Below are 18,940 nucleotides of genomic sequence, written 5' to 3' on the forward strand. Positions count from 1 at the left end.
TGAGGCCCAGTTTCGACCTGTAAGTGATCCATCAGACCCGGCAGTTACTGAGGCAATACGCGCATACGAGTAAGCACCCGCAAGTGAACCGAAATTAACCAGTCCCTCCGAGGTCCTTCTGGCCTTCAGGATCGGGGACCGAACGGTATTCAGAACAGGGTCCTAAGACATCTACTATACGAGGTGCGATCGGAAAGTTTCCAGACTGTGTCAATAGAGGGCGAACCGGATGTAGTACGAGCTTCTGCCGCTAGGGGGTGCGGCCTACATTCATAGTGAATCAGTGTGCCAGCCGGCATCATCGAATTAGCATTTGTTTCTTAGTTACGGGCGTTTTGGTAGTGCATTACACCGACCCTCCTGCGATTTCGGAATGGCGTGTGCATCAAATTTTGCCAAAGACTCGCCAAAACGGCTACGGAAACCTATGAAATGCTAAAACAAGCATCCTGTCTTAGGACCAGAAGCAGAATCGACTTCTCGTTTGTCAGGAGCTCAAAGATCTTGCAAGAACCGACCCCAACTTCCTTTCTAAGCTCCGTGTGACTTCTTCCTCTTCCCAAAGATGAAAATTCAGCTAAAGGGAAGGAAATTTGAGACGATAGAAGAGATTCAGGCAGAATCGCAGATGGTGCTTGACAGGCTGACAAAGAAAGATTTCCAGGGATGCTTCCACACTTGGCAGGGGCGCTGGGATCGTTGTGTTCACTCCCAGGGGAACTACTTCGAGGGTGATGGATGAATTTAATACCTGAGATAAGTGTACGGGTTTTTATACGCGCAGTCTGGAAACCTTTCGATCGCATCTCGTATTCCCTCCCTGATAATTACAGACTGTAATGCAACGGTTAAAATGAGGTCCAGTGTCTGAGTTGCAACATTTCACGGAGCGGAAGTATTCGTTACATGTTACCAACCTCTGAAGTTTTATGGCATGGATCTGTACTATTTCGTGAGTAGGATAATAAATGGAAATGGAAAAGAGGGTGTTCTGTGGGGGTGTGGAGAGACGTAAAGGGTAGTTAAGGTTTATGTGGCGATAACTAGTTCTGGAGTGATTTCTTTTAGGGTAGGAGTTGAAAGGAATAAGATGCGGGTATATTCAGGTCTTGTTTATGCGCTGGTTGTTTCATATCGATGACTCTGCTAACATAATAACCTACGTAAACCAGAGGAGTATTTACCTTTATCTTTTCTCATCGTACAACACGGTAAATATAATTTTCGATACGGCAGGGGCCCACGAACCACTAGTTCTAAAACACCATTTAAAATTAATGCATTTCTGTCACCAAAGTACCGTACACCAAGACCTAGATTTCAATTTCTTCAACAGTCGCATTAAAGAATATTTTGTGAATGTCAATGCAATATAATCACGTCAGAAGCTGAAGTGGTTCTTACAAACTATAAGCAGCAAAGGAATTATACACAGAAAATCCTCACAAACAACACCAATGAGTAATAATGTTCTCTCAGATAAGAACAGAACTCTGAAATACAGCAGACTCCCGATTATCCAACCTACACGTGACCGAAAGACAGCCAGATAATGTAAAATGTCGGATAATACGGAAAACTAATAAAGAAGTCGATGGCAAATATGAACCAACATTCATAACTCAATTTAATATATTATTAAATTACGAAGAAAAGAAGGCGTTAAATAAAGAATTTCACAAACAAAAATTGCAAATGAACGAGTTTTATTTTGAATACATTCGGTATTTCCTTCTGAGCCTCCGTCCTTTTCTTTCTGACAAGGTCACAAGGTCCCGCCAGCGTCTGCACAGCAGAACGTCTTAGGGCGGTATCGCACTAGGATGCCAACGGGAGGCCATGGCGCAGCTGCCAGCATCTCGGCCAAACTCAATGCATTAATTAAGTAGTCATAATCGCATCCGGCATCCGTCTGGCAGCGCTTCCAACTTGGCATCGCTGCCAAGTTCAAATGCTACTGGCATCGCTGCCACGGCCAAGGCCAAATCAACATCACATGACAGTCTGGCCAGTCCATTGACGTCCGTGCGTGAATGTGCTTGTGTGTATTTCTGTTTCTTCCAAACGTGGATAATTTCGACACCGAAAGATTGATAATTGAAATTCAGTCCCGACCATCACTATGGGATTCATCTGCTATTGAATACGCAAACCGGGACTTGAAAAGAAGAAACTGAGTAGAACTTGTGGAAATATTTGGAGGAGATTTATTTACAGTAGAAAAGAAAGAATTAGCTAAGAAGTGTTCCTATGGCTTTATTTGCGGGGCCGCTTTCCAATATGGCAACTTGATTTATAAGTTTCTTTGTTTAGCAATCTATATATCTATCTATATATCACAAATAATGTGAATTAAGAAGAAACCTGCTTTTATAATGTTTTATTAAATAAAGTTTGTTCATGTAATATTACATGTGATTTGCAAGAACTGAAATATTTCAAATTCAATAATGGTATGGACGTGCAAAGTGTGTGTATGGAGAATTTTTCTTACTTATTTCTTTGTTACAGAATTGAAATTCACTCCAGGTATGTAGTTTTGATAAAGGTAAATCTCATTTCCTCAAAAGTGATAAAAGTGGACATTTCTCCTTCCTAATAGCCCTTCATTTCGTGATCTCATAACGTTGATCCATCTGTTCGCTCGACTGGCGTCGAAAGCTGGCAGCTTGTCTGGCGTCTTTTTCTGGCAGCTGGACGCCATGGCATCGCTGTTGGTGTCGCTGCCATGGCTTCCTAGTGCGATACCGCCCTTAGCGGTCGTGTCCCTTCGTTGCCCAACGTAAGCAAATGCCAGGCGTCGATAAAACGTAAGGTCGGATAACCAGCCCGTACTGTCCACAATTCGGCACTGAATAAGAGGGCAGAGTCAGAAATATAACTGGTATCATTCTTACCTCGGTTCATTAGTAACTTTCGAGATAAAATATATCCGAAACACCTACCAGAATCAAACCCCGATACAGTGCCCCTGTTCATACCGCCAACCTAACACAGCGCTCAAGACAACGTCAAACAGAATCCCGATAAAGCGCCACTCGCATAGCCGCCTCGCCTACCTGTGACAATACTCCGGTATAGCTGTTTAACGGCGCTACTGAACTTTTCCGTAATGGCATTCTCTTTGAGCAACGAACATACAATACACATCTCATTTTGAGATGATAAAGTTGCGTCATATTGTGATAAATATATATTTGTTTAAATCTTGTCAGTCTAATCACAATAAAATTCCTATTAAATATTAAAATATTACTATATTATATACTAATATTCGATTTACAATTAGACCATCATTTTTTTTTCACGACATGTTTCAGTTCTAAAAGAACCATCTTCAGGTGTATAAAATTATATAAACTTAAATATAATAATTAAATGCAACTTTTATATATTATTGTATTTTAGTCAGATGTTTATCAGATATCAAATGATGTTCTCTTCCAGATTTTATTCCATTTTAATAACATATTCGAAGTTGTTCTGTATATGTACGTCGTGCTTAATATGATTTTTTGTGTGGGTGAACGTTTTTGTTGTTGTTTTTGTATCAGCCTGTAATGTAAATAATATAAAGACTAAATAAAATAAATAAAATAAGTAAAATAAATAAAATAAAATAAAATATATTTCATTTTGAATACAATCGTTAGAGTGGTAACAACGTTAAATAAATCCTGTTTAACGAAGTTATTATGATGGAGATGTTATCTACGTCGTTCACGCTCATTATGAAAACTAAAATATAATTTTATATCCAGCCGTTTCTGAATCACACATGAATTTATACTCTACACTCAGCACGCCACTGCTGGTATGCTAATGGTAAGAACATCCCGAGATGTGTTCAACTGTGACACAGCATCTGCAATGAAAATCTATAAAAATTACAGGAATATAGAAAAAGACAATACGAACAGCTTCTCTTATGGACTGATGGGACTTTCTCAGAATGGTATCCTGTTCTGTCAAATCATTTTCACGTATAGTTAATAATTCGTCAAATGATTCTATGGTTAAACGCAGATAGCTGAAGAACTTATCAGGATATTTTCTTAAATCATTGCTGACCTCATCACTGAACGCCTTACGCTGCACAGTGGATCCATCTGTCGTGGAACTCTCCCTACATGGCTCTCGGCAATCAGAGGTAAATTAGGTTGGTCAGACTGTAATATATCTTTCATCGTCATGAATGTTTAATGAAAGCTACGCGTTGGAATATTTTGTCCAGAGGGATTTGAATTGATTTGTTTTATCATCACAGTGAGATTGATAGAATTGGAGGGAGATAAGACAGCGATAATGGACTGTGAGAACGTAACTATTGACATACATTCCTTGTCTCTTGTTAGTTACTGGATTTTGTAATCCTCTCTTCACAGCTGTGCTTTCAGACAGTGGCTACGCTGTAAGGAATTCTGACAACACTGTACGTAACACGTGTGTAACAAGCCTGCTCTGCGCGAGTTTCGTAATCAGTAGGTAGTCGTTTCACTGTGGTGGTAGGAGCTGTGTGAACCAGAGGGAAAACTTAAGAACGGTTGGTAATTCAAACAAACTCTCGTCCTGGACGGCCACCGACCGTAACTGATAAGGGACACATCTAAGAAGACGGAAAACAAGCACTGATAAAATTGTATCTTAATCGTCTTTCCAGAGAACGCATTTCTACTGCAAGTTTCGACAGATTACTGAAATTATTCTGCCTTTCAACGCACACACCAACAGAAGTACCAGCGACTACCACAAAGTCTCACGATACAGGCGCCTTGAAACCTATCACTGAAAGTGAGTTGACATTTTATATTTCCTCAAGGCTAAACGAAAGTGTAATTTATTACGTATGTCAACAACAGAAAAAAAACGAAACAAAGAAACATTCATTTTTATGTAGCCACAATCTATAAAACAGTTCCTTTAATAGATGGAAGACTTTTTTTTCAACATCCTACAGAGAAATTACACAAGAAATGACGTCATATTTCAATAACACTATAAATGTCAAATACCAAAACAAAATTAGCTTAGGTCAAAATGTACCAAATCTCTTTACTTCCGTAACAGTATATTCGTGGATTCTTACGGTTGCTAGGTTATGTAAAGGAACTTAGTCAACTGTACAAGAGCTTAAGTTCAAATTATAAGATGCTAATCGCTTTCGATGTATTCTAAGGAATTCGTACATAGGGACTGTTTACAATCACATAAGAACTATGAATAATCTATGCCCATGTGGAGATTCGAACAAGGTGCCTCCAGATATTGTACAGTCCTAAAAATACTGAAATAATCAACTTCCTCGTCACACAATACACAAATCGATCGGTTCCTTCTCTCTTAAGAGTTATTTCACAACTCTCATGTATTACCTCATATTTGAGTTTTGAATATGTCACAGGTTTCGTAATCACAGGATTCTGTCACTCATGTGACACAGGTAACGTTTCATTCAGGGCGATGTCCATAAATAATTATTAAATCTTCTAAAGATTGGCTGAATATCGAATGAACTCGACTATAATGCAAGTAAATTATCATAAATCTTGAAAATAAGTTTAAAACGAAGTGCCAAGTAAAAAACAACAACGAAGAATTAGAATTAAAATTGCAAGAAGTATGAAAATAAAAGTGGTTATACGAAATCGACCTGAAAAATACAGGGAGTAAGACAAACGTAGTAGGACCAAGTATGGAATTTCATTCACAGGACGAGATATTTCAAGTTGTAAGATAAATAAATATTTTCAAAAAGCGCTCAACTTGGAAAAGACACTAGATTTTGAGGGAAAATCTGGCTTTATTTATGTTTCCCACTGAAACCGCATAAACGACCAAGGTTCGCATTTTCCACGATTAACAGTCTTGATGTAAGTGACATGTGACGGGCTCCGGGTAGATTCCACACATCAAGGCTGTACGGATAGCTTCTCCACTAGGATCAATCGGGAACACACATAGTCTAACGTTACAGAGGCGTTTGCTGCCTCCATCATCAGGAAATAAGTACACGGCGCAACCCACAAGACTTTCGCCTGTAGTATTTATTGAACTGTCTCTTTTATAAACGAGTACAAAACTTCAGTTTCTTTGTAAGCGAAGATAAATTACATTTTTCCATATTTATAACAAAATAAAGTAATTCATTACTGTTGGATATAAATGTGATTTTTAGACTATGTACTTTTAGTTTTAACAAAAATATAAGAAAGATATTACCGAATCTCTTCAACTACGTAATATCTTGTATTTCTCTCCAACGCTGGTGTTCGAAGGAAATCGGCGGTGGCGGTGTCAGTGGGGTAACAAGGTAAAGGAGCTTACGACCCACGTGGGAAACATTACCAAGATTGCGAGAGGGGAAGAACCTGATTCCACCTACCTACTGTAGACACCACGGGGAGGAAAGCTTTAAACAGAGTTACAAGGAGATTTTGACGAAACGATATGCTACAGAGCCTTCCGAGTCTTCCTAAGTTTTACAGCAGTTTATCCCTCTCTGCGGCTGTAATGATCCACGCAGGAAGAGGTTTAGACCTTCTATAAAAACAAAATGAAAACGTTAATAAATTACTCAAAATTCACAACGCCCTGAAATTGTCACGGTTGAGTGATTAGCCGTCCTGTTTCGTATATGGGAAATATCCGGGTTGAAAACTCAGCCCGGAAACTGGTATCCTGTTTCGTGGTTTTCCTCATACTCTCCCAGCATTTACAATCATCATACCACTTTAAGATATATAACACGACCACCTGAGAAATGTCGTTCAACAACCCAAGAAGAAGACTGAAAGGAAATATAACTCTTAACCGGACGGAGCAAAGTCCTTGTTGGGAAGTTCAAAGTCACTGAGCTGGTCTAAAAATCCCCAGTCTTCTGTGGAACCCGAAGGCGGTCACAAACTCCACCAATGGACCCTGTCCTCAGTCATGCCACCACATCATTTCTTTATCATCGACTCGAAGACCATCCTCCCATGTACGCCAAGATTTGCCAACTGAATCCCTTCACGTCTTCGAACTTAATTTGTACATCTCCCCACATGCATGTTACATGTCCAGCCCATCTCATCCATCCGATCCGACAACCACGTGGCTACTTATCAGCTGAAACTCCAAGAAGTTCTCTTTCAGTTATTGAAATGGAGATAAAACATCTCGACAGCCCAGTTTAAGAGGCAGGATGAAAGATGGAGTTCAATGTAAAACAGTAAGAAGTTTAAATGAAGCTGAAATTAACTCAACCTTATAATTGAATACTCTGGCCACAGTAGGAATATTTTCTCAACAAGGGAAACTTCTATCTGGCCGATTTAAATAAACCACTGGAGAGGGCACGGGGGGGGGGGCAAATGCAAATTTGGCAAAACGACGCGAAATCAGTGTCGCCATTGTTCGCGACGAAGACGAGAAACATCTTAAAGTTGAGGGCGAAAGGTGTGCGAACTGGGAATCGAGAATTTTGGTATTAAGGAGCAAACGAGGAAGACTCGAGTAGCAAAACTTTATTTTCCCTGCTCAACAGTTTGGGACACCGAATCCCCCCCCCCCCCTCACAAACTTATCTCCCACATGGTATACGTACCATAATATCTTTCCTAACCGTCAGGAATGTTTTTGAAAGTAAAATGTCTCTTTTACACCGTTTTCTTAAAAAATCCTCATGTCTAGGGAAATCAAGTTTGGCTAAGACAGGCAAGGCAGGGGATAGACCACGTAATCTTGCCCTGTGGGGCGCAGGGCGAAGGCAAACTGTAAAATAGTAGAGGAGATGCCAAGAATATAAATTAATTAAAATATAAATAAATAGTTGCTTACTTGCTACGTTACGATTTAATTATATTTCCCATCTGACGTCCAATGTGGTCCACAGGAGAGGCTAAACACGACTGTCGAAATCCATTAATCTTAGTTATTATTTCCAGTCAGGTCACCTCTCTTTATACGCGTTTCATTACACGCAGAATATTTAACTTCCTAAAATGTATCTACGTCTCTGTGATCCAGAAGTGTGTAACATATAGTTTTCTTAATACATCTGATTCTCACTGTCAATAATCTCTACGTGATGGAAATAATTTAAAGTCTTTCTTACCTGAAGATGGCTGTATTCTGGGTTGTAGCGCCGTGTAAGTCTGGTAGACGTTTTCCTCATTGCTATGATAATGCAGGCAGCAATGACCTCTGAAACGTCGGTAAACTTCTACCAGACTTACACAGCGCTACAACCCAGAAGACAGCCATCTTCAATCTCACCGCCGCGAAAACCTCAAATCCTACATTCTTTCTTACACACAATCTACAGCTCCTAAACCCACAAACTACATAAAAATTCTCTTCACACACGCATATCGTTTGCATTATATTGGCCATCAAATGGCGAATGTAATCTATAACAACCTGTATGCCACTTATTTTAATTAGTTCAGAATTTGAGTTATTTTATACGTAAGAAATATACAGAAACCTGTACTTAGATGTTGAAATTTGACCTAGGAAGTACATTAAAAGCTCAATTGTTTCCCTGTAGTAAAAAGTAAAGCAGTCCCACTAAACGCCATGTAGGCGTTTGGGGGGAGTGGAGGTATAGCTCCTCTCTTCCTTGACCTAGGCACTAGATGGGGTTAGTGGTCAGCATCACGCCCCGGCCGGCTTTACCACCGGGAAAGGACCCCCCGGTACCCATTGTAGAGGAGGCTGGGTGGGGCCCAGAGCCGGTCTGGACGCAGAGGCTAGAGGAAAAAATCCTCTGCCCCCGTCGGGGTTCGAACCCCGGCCGTCCAGCCCGAAGCTAGTCACTTTTCTGACTGAGTTATATCCAGGCTCATTGTTTCCTTGTTGTAAGGTTCGTTTATGGTACAAAACCCTTGTGAACAGAGTACGACAGCCCGTTACAGTCAACATAACGAATATGATTGGTAGTTAGAGCTTTGTTGACAATGTGTCATGCAATACTGAAATCTCGCAGTATCAGGTTTAGCACGATAAATCCACATAACAAATGCACTTTTCATATCTGAACAGATACACGTAACTACCCGAATAAATGTTTGTTTATGTCGTTGGTTGTTGTTGATTTGCATGACAACTGAACATCTAAAAACTTCCAATTAAATCCGATTTATGCCATACATTTAAAAAAATTCCTTAGTCCTACAATTAATACGATTTTCCTTCAAATACATACCACCTGGTTATAACTTTAATTCATTGCTTAAAGTCCACTGATGTATTTAAACAAATGACTGCGGTTTCTTTGAACAAATTCATGTTTCTGAATTGGGTTTTCTAGTATACTCAAGAAAAAGTTCGATCGTATACAATAAAGTATTTAAGGTTCTAAATTTTAACAAAATAAAATTGGAAATGTTCAACTGGAAGTTTGTGGGGGAAACCGGCCACGTAGTCGAGTGAAACCGCTGAGGGAAATTAAAAAAAACTGTAACTTGTTTCAAATAAAATAACTGTATAAGCGTACACAAATATAATTAAAGTAAACATGGATCGATATCAGTGAACATTTCCTGAAAATAACTCGGTATAATTCTTAATGAATGTCAGATTCATTACTGACACACAGAAACTTAATGTGAAAGTGGCTTATAGTAGCAGCAGCTTTGTCTCTCAATTTATCAAATATCAGCCACGTCATCAATTATCACGGAGTTTATCAGTTGCTTCTGGATTCTCTCAAGCTCAGTGCCGAGTTTTATATTTATCTTAGTGTTCTGTCTGACGACAGGTCCATATGAACAGGATCCTTCCATCCTTTCTCGGACTGGGACCTGTTCATATACGTTCTTGGCAGATGATCCAGAAGTGGTTTGCCATTGCCTTATTCTGTGTGTGAATGGAGTAATTGTTGGGATGCCACGGAGAAACCGGGGAAGCCCCCGGAGGAAAACTCCGTGTTGCCTAGACCACGGCCTTGCCCAACACAAGTTATAAATTCGGGCACCGCCGGGAATCGAACCCGAGACCCCAGGATTACAAGGCCAGCGTTCCAACCGCTAGACCACCGTGGCTTGTTAGTGCCGGGTTAGTACTTTAAAACAGGCCACTACAGCTTCCTGAAAAGCTCTTATCCACCGTTCATGATAGTCGACCAGACTTAATCAATGCCATAATCTCTGCAGTCGAGACAGTGTCATTAAAAATCCAAGGAGTCATCAGTCTACGAAGTCGAAAAGTATACCGACTGAAAAATGGATACGTAAATCTGTTGGGAAGATGGCCACGAACGGTGAGTTCTAAAGGGTTTAAAGTCTACTTCAAGACTAATCCAGGACTCAACTACAACTCCTCAGCCGTCCCGCATTTCTTCTGACTGTAGGCCTTGACGAAATAACTGGAAAGCCGTGCGATATGATTCCACATGCAATTAGTGGTCGTGCCAATTTGTCCTGTAAGTATCTAATATTTCCATGATATTTTGTACTCCAAGTTCGAAGCGTGTAACGCCATTATCCTCTTGGTCCTTTGAAGTGCAGACTGCTAATGGCCTTAATAACTTCACTTCAGCACCTTCGATCCATTTCCTTTGAGGGGCTGTCAGTGTCCAATTTTCTGCATCGTACGGCAAAACGGAGACAGCCAGTGTTTTATAAAACTTCAGAACTGTTCATTTTCCTTACACTTTTCAATAGAGTTCTCTTTACTGTGCCTGGTAGCTGTAGGAACGTGGCCAATTTAACTTCCGGGTCTTTATTTATAACATAAGAAATATTACATCAAAAGTAGTTAATACAGATCATTTGTTCTAATATTTGGTTACTGATTTATATTTTAGCTCTGAGATGTTCTGCTTCAATTTTCTTTGTAGATAACCGGAGGTTTTGTATGATCTGAAGCTTTCACGGCGACTAATGAAGAAGACACCAACGTTTCGACCCTGAGGACGACGACGAAGATTGTTCTCGAAACGTCGGTTGATAGCCCGAGAAGAAATCACCAAACCGCCTGTTTTATTCCTTTGCAAATTTATTTAAGCTGTAAGTTTTACTCAGTCTGATAGGACAATCTGATCGTCCGCATATATTAATGAATTTAGGGGTATGTCACCATATAAAGTGGTTTGTTTTCAGTTGCAATTGACATTAACTTGAAACAAAACAAGGTTTGTGATACAGGACATCCTTATCTAACTCCTTGTGATATTTCTGTGCAGTCCTCACTGTTTCTGAATTTTATTTTGATTGTAATCACTGTGTGGATATACATATTCTTAATAGTTCCTATTAAATGTCTTGGTTTACAAGATTTCTTAAAGTTTTACTTTGTTTACTGTGTCAAACGATTTCTCTAATTCGATAAAACCTATATATGCTGGTATATTACCCTGCCTGTGTTTATAAATGATTTGGGATACACACGATCCACAACCGATCGATGTTTTCTGAACCCATTCTGTTCTTTGAGGAGTCAGATATCATCATCAAACGTTGTGTGATCATTTTAACACATATTTTGTGTCCCGTATTTAAGAAAATTATTCCCCTGTAATTTTTTTCAACTCTACTTGTCACATTTTTTATATATATGGGGACTTTAACTGCTATTCTCCACTCTTCTGGTATATTGTCATATATCCAATATATATTTATAAAATCAAAGAATTTTACAAGAAAACTGTTTAGTACATACTTAAAAAGTTCATTATTAAAGCCATCTGACCCCAGTGATTTCCTGTCTTTGATTTTTTAATTACCTACGTACGATCTTCTGTAATTATCAGGTCGACTTTGTCATGCCTCTTTTTATTTGTGATTAAAGCAGCTCTTTCTTCATTCCACATGTGAAAGGCCCTTTTAAACTTTCCCTTTTCCTTTTCCCAAGGCTTCCGTAGCTGATTGCATTACTACAGATTTTAGTGTTTCCCCATTCTGTGTTAATTTTTAAGCTTTTAAGTGACTGAGAATGATACTTTTTTTAATTCTGCTTTGATGTAAGTATCGGATACTAGGCTCTTCCAATAAATTCACTCTGAAGACCTCTTCATCTAGTTTGGTCTCTAAATAATTTTACGCCATTTTTGAGGGGGGCAGATTTTTTGTACATTAATATGAAATGATCTGGCACTTACATCAAAACCTCTACGTACTCTGGTGTCCTTTACGAGCAGAGTGGTTTTTCTGCTTGATGAAATATAATCAATAATACATCTACTGCCAAATGCACATTAAGTTATCTTACGAACTTATTTATGGCGGTAAAAGGTATTAGTTATTTTAAGTGCATTCCACGAGGCAAATTAATCTAGTGCGCTGTCAACTCTGGTATTTAAATCGTCCGCAACATTAAGGTAATCATTTGTATTTATTTTGGCAATTATTACTTGTAGTTCATGGTTTATTCTACTTTCCTTCCTCAGGTGTAGACACCAACTACGAGGTGCGATCGGAAAGTTTCCATACTGTGTCAATAGAGGGCGAACCGGATGTAGTACGAGCTTCTGACTTTAGGGGGTGCGGCCTACATTCATAGTGAATCAGTGTACCAGCCGGCATCATCGAATTAGCATTTGTTTCTTAGTTACGGGCGTTTTGGTAGTGCATTACACCGACCCTCCTGTCAGCTGATTCTAAAGGAAGAACTCCACATGCGACGCATCCTGTCTGAGGACCAGAAGCAGAATCGACTTCTCGTTTGTCAGGAGCTCAAAGATCTTGCAAGAACCGACCCCAACTTCCTTTCTAAGCTCCGTGTGACTTCTTCCTCTTCCCAAAGATGAAAATTCAGCTAAAGGGAAGGAGATTTGAGACGATAGAAGAGATTCAGGCAGAATCGCAGATGGTGCTTGACAGGCTCACAAAGAAAGATTTCCAGGGATGCTTCCAGGCTTGGCAGCGGCGCTGGGATCGTTGTGTTCACTCCCAGGGGATATACTTCGAGGGTGATGGATGAATTTAATACCTGAGATAAGTGTACGGGTTTTTATACGCGCAGTCTAGAAACTTTCCGATCGCATCTCGTATACTCATGTACCCTCTCCTTGATTTATATCGTATATAAGTATTCTCTCATTGGCTCTGTTCATCCATTTTGATTTCAACCATGTCTGATATTCTAATACTTCAACGCCACTATAGAATAATACATCATCTTTTAATTCTTGAGAACCAAATCAATGTTTTATATCTCGGCCTCGCGAGTAATGTGGGGAAAAAAAATGTTGGGCACTCACATGGAAATCTGACGTCTAAATCAGTTAATTTTCAAACATTTTTTATACTTGTTTATATTTCTAGATTCTTAAATATGTGTATATAATGGTGTTAGAATAGAAAATCATAATTAATATGAAACACGAGCCAGTCTACTCATTAATCTACAGATCCAAGCGTATGAAAACAGGTTCACAGTACAACCATAATTGGCAGAATTAATATATTTTAATCAACTAAAATGTTAATAATTTTAACGTAATTCGGGATTTGCCGGAATGTTAATCCCTTCGTGTAAAATATTACAAATTTATTAACAACAGTTACCGATATGAAACCATTTTAACATGTTTCTCGTACCCCCGCTCTTGGTGTAGGCCAAATACATGCTTATATTCTATCATAACACTCGCATTCATATCGATAAAATGGAAGCTCAGGGGTATTACACAGTACGCGTACTGTTTTCAAGGCTTTTCTGGGATTTAACACACCTAAGCGTATTATTTACTGTCTACATGACAAATCTGCTTCACGCACATAAATTTTACTGCACGAAATAATGCAGTGCTTTTGTTCTGAATAATGCGAGAGTTTGAATGGATATTTGCCTGCATTTCAAATACGAATGCCTACAAAAAAATGTCGAGGCAGACGGGAGGTCCACACGAAATTTAATACCTACATAATAATACGATAAAAGGACGGATTGTCCAGTTGCAAAACGCGTAATTCTCCCGAAGCACGATCACAAAACTTGTTTATCTTCAGATAAGCGTAGTAATTTAAGGTAAAAAATAAACTTTTTGCCGGTGGGATGACTAGTGGACGGGCGTACTCCGTATCATGTGAGGAGTTTTGTTTCGACTGTCAATCGAGGACGTTCATCACTTCGCCCGGCAAAGTGTCGAAGCGTGTGACAGACGTGGAGGATTTCGACAAGTGTCTTATTTAGCACTCAATTCATTAATTTTGTGTCAAAGTAAATATGTCGGCAATTATCTATAAACTACTTCCGAAACTGAGTTACATGATTAATTTAAAACGCGGTAACACTAACTTAAGATCAGTTATTATTTGGTCAAACACATTTTATTTTGATTTTAAAGTTGTTTGTAAAGATTATCACAGCATACAGTGAGGAATTATATATCAGATAAAGTTTTCTTTGCATGGGTTATACATCCTGGACCACAGCATACAGAATGAAACTTCACTTTCTGCAGCCCCAAACAAAAGTTCGAGATAACGAAGATTTCCGACAGCCAGCTTCGTACTTATCGTCGTGAGAACACCAAATCCTAATTACCCATCTTGGTTGAACCAAACGGAACTTTAATGAACCAGTCCCTGTGAATGCGACCGTGGACTGTTTTATTATTCGTCCCACAGTCCAGGACGTGTTGGTTAGTCCCACCCCAACATACACATTCCTTCTACAAAGCAATCAGAATATTGTAACCGCTCATCTGACATTATTATTTATTTAGTGTTCTGTCTGACGACAGGTCCATATGAACAGGATCCTTCCATCCTTTTCTCGGACTGGGACCTGTTCATATACGTTCTTGGCAGATGATCCAGAAGTGGTTTGCCATTGCCTTCTTCTGTGTGTGAATGGAGTAATTGTTGGGATGCCACGGAGGAAAACTCCGTGTCGCCTAGACCACGGTCTTGCCCAACACAAGTTATAAATTCGGTCACCGCCGGGAATCGAACCCGAGACCCCAGGATTACAAGGCCAGCGTTCTAACCGCTAAACTATTTATTTATTTAGTGTTCTGTCTGACGACAGGTCCATATGAACAGGATCCTTCCATCATTTCCTCGGACTGGGACCTGTTCGTATACGTTCTTGGCAGATGATCCAGAAGTGGTTTGCCATTGCCTTCTTCTGTGTGTGAATGGAGTAATTGTTGGGATGCCACGGAGGAAAACTCCGTGTTGCCTAGACCACGGCCTTCCCCAACACAAATTCGGGCACCGCCGGGAATCGAACCCGAGACCCCAGGATTACAAGGCCAGCGTTCTAACCGCTAGACCACCGTGGCGGTTCTACACATCTTATAAACTTATAATTTCTTTTTTTCTCCTGTAACTTCATTATTACTGTGTGTCTTAAATAGTAGTGACTTCAAACTTCAATCCGAATTATTGGTGGCTGGTGTAAACAGACCGTTAACACGACCTGAGATAATAGCCCACCTACCGATGAGCTACGACCCAATATCCTACGCCTTGAGATACCCACAAAGCCCTCGGGAGTAGAGGCAGTCGAACACCCACCCTGAAACGACAGCTATCACGAGGTTACAGCGGACGGTTACAATTTAGACTTTAAAAAGTCACATAATTAAGATATTCGGTCACTTTGATTGTCTATTGTCTCATACCAAAAGCTGTTAGGCCTAATGCGGACGATTACTGTTACCCCGTCTCCTTTAGACAGTCTTGTATTGCTTTACAACAGCCTAGAATCTTAAATCATAATGCAGACGTTTCGGACAACTCAAAAATCGAACAAATCACAGAACAGATGGCGTTTCGTTAATGGCATGTTCATAAGAAACGTTTATAAAGGCTTCATTGCCTGCCCTTTCGATTTTCGAAACTGTTGAAAAAAAAGACTGCAATACCTTGGACACTTTTCTACGGAAAACGAGAAATGTCCTCCTGGGACTAGTCTATCCAGAAAAATTAGGATACACACTCTTTGGTCAGCTTTATTTAACTGTTCGGAGACAACTGTACAATAAGGCAAGATGAGTCTTAGTCCGGTTGCCCGATCCAAAATCTGCAATGCATTTTGTTTAGGTCGCACACATAAATCCGCTATTGGGTTCCTACTCTCCGAGGGCTGTTAGCGCACAGGTCCTGTGTAAGCTCTTATATACCTTTACATTTTAAACTTAAGTTTACGTGTAACTTTTGTAATGCACAATAACTTTCGAGTACTGTAATACTTTTTTCAGATTTTTTTAACGTCGCTTAGTTGGGTAAGTATTGATTTTCACTCTCCATTGGCTTCTTTATACAATTTGGAGCATCTGACATGAAACACGCGCCTCAAGTTTTTCTTTTGTTATCCTTACTTTTTAATTCCATGCTAAAAAAAAACTTGTCTTGAAAATCAATATTATTTAATATCAAACTTTTTATGTAACATCAATGCAGAGGGACAAAAGAACAGCGCTGTATTTAAATAATTCTTTTACGCTTATACATCCAGTAGATTAAACCCATACAATATCGGATCGTGCCTTATCAGATCTTGATGTTTGGAATTAACTGCTTTATACAGAGTCTACAATTTATGACAATCGGGGCGTGCTTGGATTGCGTGGTCGGCCGGCGCTGTGTTGACGTGGGCAGGACTAGTGCGTGCTCTTCCCTCTACTGCAAACACGTGAGTACATTCGCCTTCTCTGCATGCCACCATAAATAGTATCTTTTTTAAATTTAACGTCTAACGCTAATAAGTGAAATGGGAAAGAATCTTTGTAGAATTATTTGCTTTGAAACGGTGAACACTTCAAGTTACAAGCAGCCCCGATCCCAAGGGGTGCCATCAGCTGTAAATCCCTCAGTTCTGCTGACCTCTAAACTTACATTTGGTAAACAAAAAAAGGCAGCAGGTGGCGAGTGGACCTACTGTAGACGCAATGCATGCACAAAGAATTTTACTGGGAAATCCTCTTTAAAAAAACACCCACGTGAACACCAAATAAATACAATTATAATAGGATTAGGGAGATTCGTTGTGAGAATTAGAGGAAAACGAAAAATTTCAGTATCGTGTCCGATGACGGTGTTGAACTTTCGGGTTCTAAATATGGCTTCTATGTGTTATACGATATAGGACACCATTTTATGTTCCTGTAACCGTCAAATACAATTTCAATGTTGACGTTTACCTTGAGTCTGAACCTCTCGTCCTGAAATTGCAAATGCAGAAATATAACAAATTTAAATTATCCTGCATAAAAATACAACATTGATTCTTTTGACACAATGAATATGAGTGTTATGAAAAAGAAATTAATTAAGGAATATACTGGACGTAATATCATTCTTACATACGGAACAGTTGGAACATATGGACAGATGAACTAATGACATATTTAAATCTTAAAACTTTGCATACCGCGTAGTCTATTGGAATATAAAAACAAGCATACGAACAAACTCTTTACACTATAAACGACACTAGTACCAAACGCGTTTCGACCTCAAGAGGTCATCATCAGTGGCAAATTTTCTTTTGATCATATAGCCGACGGTAAATATATTTCTCAAAGTTTCTAGAATTACAATTTTATGAAATATTCCAACATACAAAAATCTATTTTGTTTGATCCATGCATTATCACAGGACGTGGACAAAGCGCACAGTTTTGTCCCGAGTACAGCAAAAACTAGAGAACCCTAAACATCACCACAAATATCTGGGTCTATCATTTATTTCGTATCATCTCAACTTGTTTATTAATTTATTTACTCACAGTATTTTACTGCTCACAGAATCACGGATGCAACTACAACACTTTCCTACATTACACGAAAGAAAGTCTACATATTAATACAGGGTCATATAATTAATATCCGAACACCAGTAACTTCAGTAACTAAGCTTATCTGGTATCTCCAATATTCTGTTTGGCTTGTATTATTGACTACAAAAAGACTTCAAACACCTTGTAACACTGTAAGTGTTCCCTGCTTTCTTCACTTCAAAGCCCGCGGACACATGAAGATGAAGCTGTCTCAGTGCTTAGGCTGATGGAAGATGCGATGACAGGCACTCTCATACGTAGCTAGTTATTCGCATAACTATAACCACCGTCACCAACTGCAAACTTCAAGGCCACGGAAGTCCCTCCCTCCCAACCCTTCGCCGTGGACAATAAGTTAGCAGTTCTTGAACGAGCGGTTCCTGGGAATCTCGCCCAATCCACTGGAAACCGGTGGGAACACGAGCCAGAACCAGTCTGATGCAGAGGCAAGCATGCCCCAGCACAGGGGTCGGCAAACATGTTTTCTAAAGGGCCAAATAGTAGATACTTTAGTCTCTGCGGGCCAAGAGGCAAACTCGAGGATATTTATATAGGTAAGCCTACTTATGTAACAAGAAAAAACCAAGTTTTAACAAATTTATTGGACAAAATGTAACGTAATAATAATAAGTAGACTACAATTGTTTGAAATACAGCTCTACTAATGAGAAGAATGGAATTGCCTGTTTATTAGATGATATTTCACCAAACTGAGGTTTAAATTCAGTACTCGCTATCATCAAAATTTATTGTAAATGTTCATCCGTTAACGCTGACCTCTATTGAGATTTTGCATATTTCATCTTTGAAAATGTCTTTTTACACAGGTAGGTGCTGCCAAATGCAGATACAAATCCCCGAGCATATGATCTTAATTGGCCGTATCCATCGCTTCGAAGACATTTATAGAATTCTGTTAGATTCTTCTCTTGAAATTTGCTTTTTAGCAAGTCATCACACTGCAGATTAATCACTTCCAATTGTACAGTCAAATGAATTTTGAAATATGGAAATGTCTTCCGCACTTGCATCAAGATCCGAGAAACGCTTCTGGAACTGTAGTTTGAGTTCAAAAAATATATCCGTGAAATTCCAAAGAATTAAATATGTAAAATCCGTTCTTAGCTCGCGGGTCGTAAAAAAAAAAGAGGCGGCGGGCCGTAGTTTGTCGACCCCTGGCCTAGCACGTTTTCGCCCAGTAATCTTGGCGAAGAATCAACGAAT

At 39.4% G+C, this 18,940-nt stretch overlaps 1 protein-coding gene and 1 long non-coding RNA gene across 4 annotated transcripts in view; one reads left to right on the forward strand and one right to left on the reverse strand.

Annotated features, from left to right (window-relative positions):
• Positions 1–18,940, reverse strand: part of LOC110832116 (uncharacterized) — a 223,042-nt gene that overhangs the window by 19,588 nt on the left and 184,514 nt on the right. The window lies entirely within an intron of this gene.
• On the forward strand, positions 4,409–13,303 carry LOC110832117 (uncharacterized). 2 transcript variants are annotated; one of them, XR_002543825.2, is made up of 3 exons: positions 4,409–4,791; positions 10,823–10,991; positions 12,371–13,303. It is a non-coding gene; the product is annotated as an uncharacterized LOC110832117 (long non-coding RNA). The 2 variants fall into 2 exon arrangements; XR_002543824.2 differs by lacking the exon at positions 12,371–13,303 and having other exon boundaries at positions 10,823–11,681.

The sequence above is a fragment of the Zootermopsis nevadensis genome, unplaced genomic scaffold (genome assembly GCF_977971745.1).
Source record: "Zootermopsis nevadensis isolate Lab colony 2312 unplaced genomic scaffold, Znev_1.0 Znev_ptg000021l, whole genome shotgun sequence".
Classification (NCBI taxonomy): Eukaryota; Metazoa; Arthropoda; class Insecta; order Blattodea; family Termopsidae; genus Zootermopsis; species Zootermopsis nevadensis.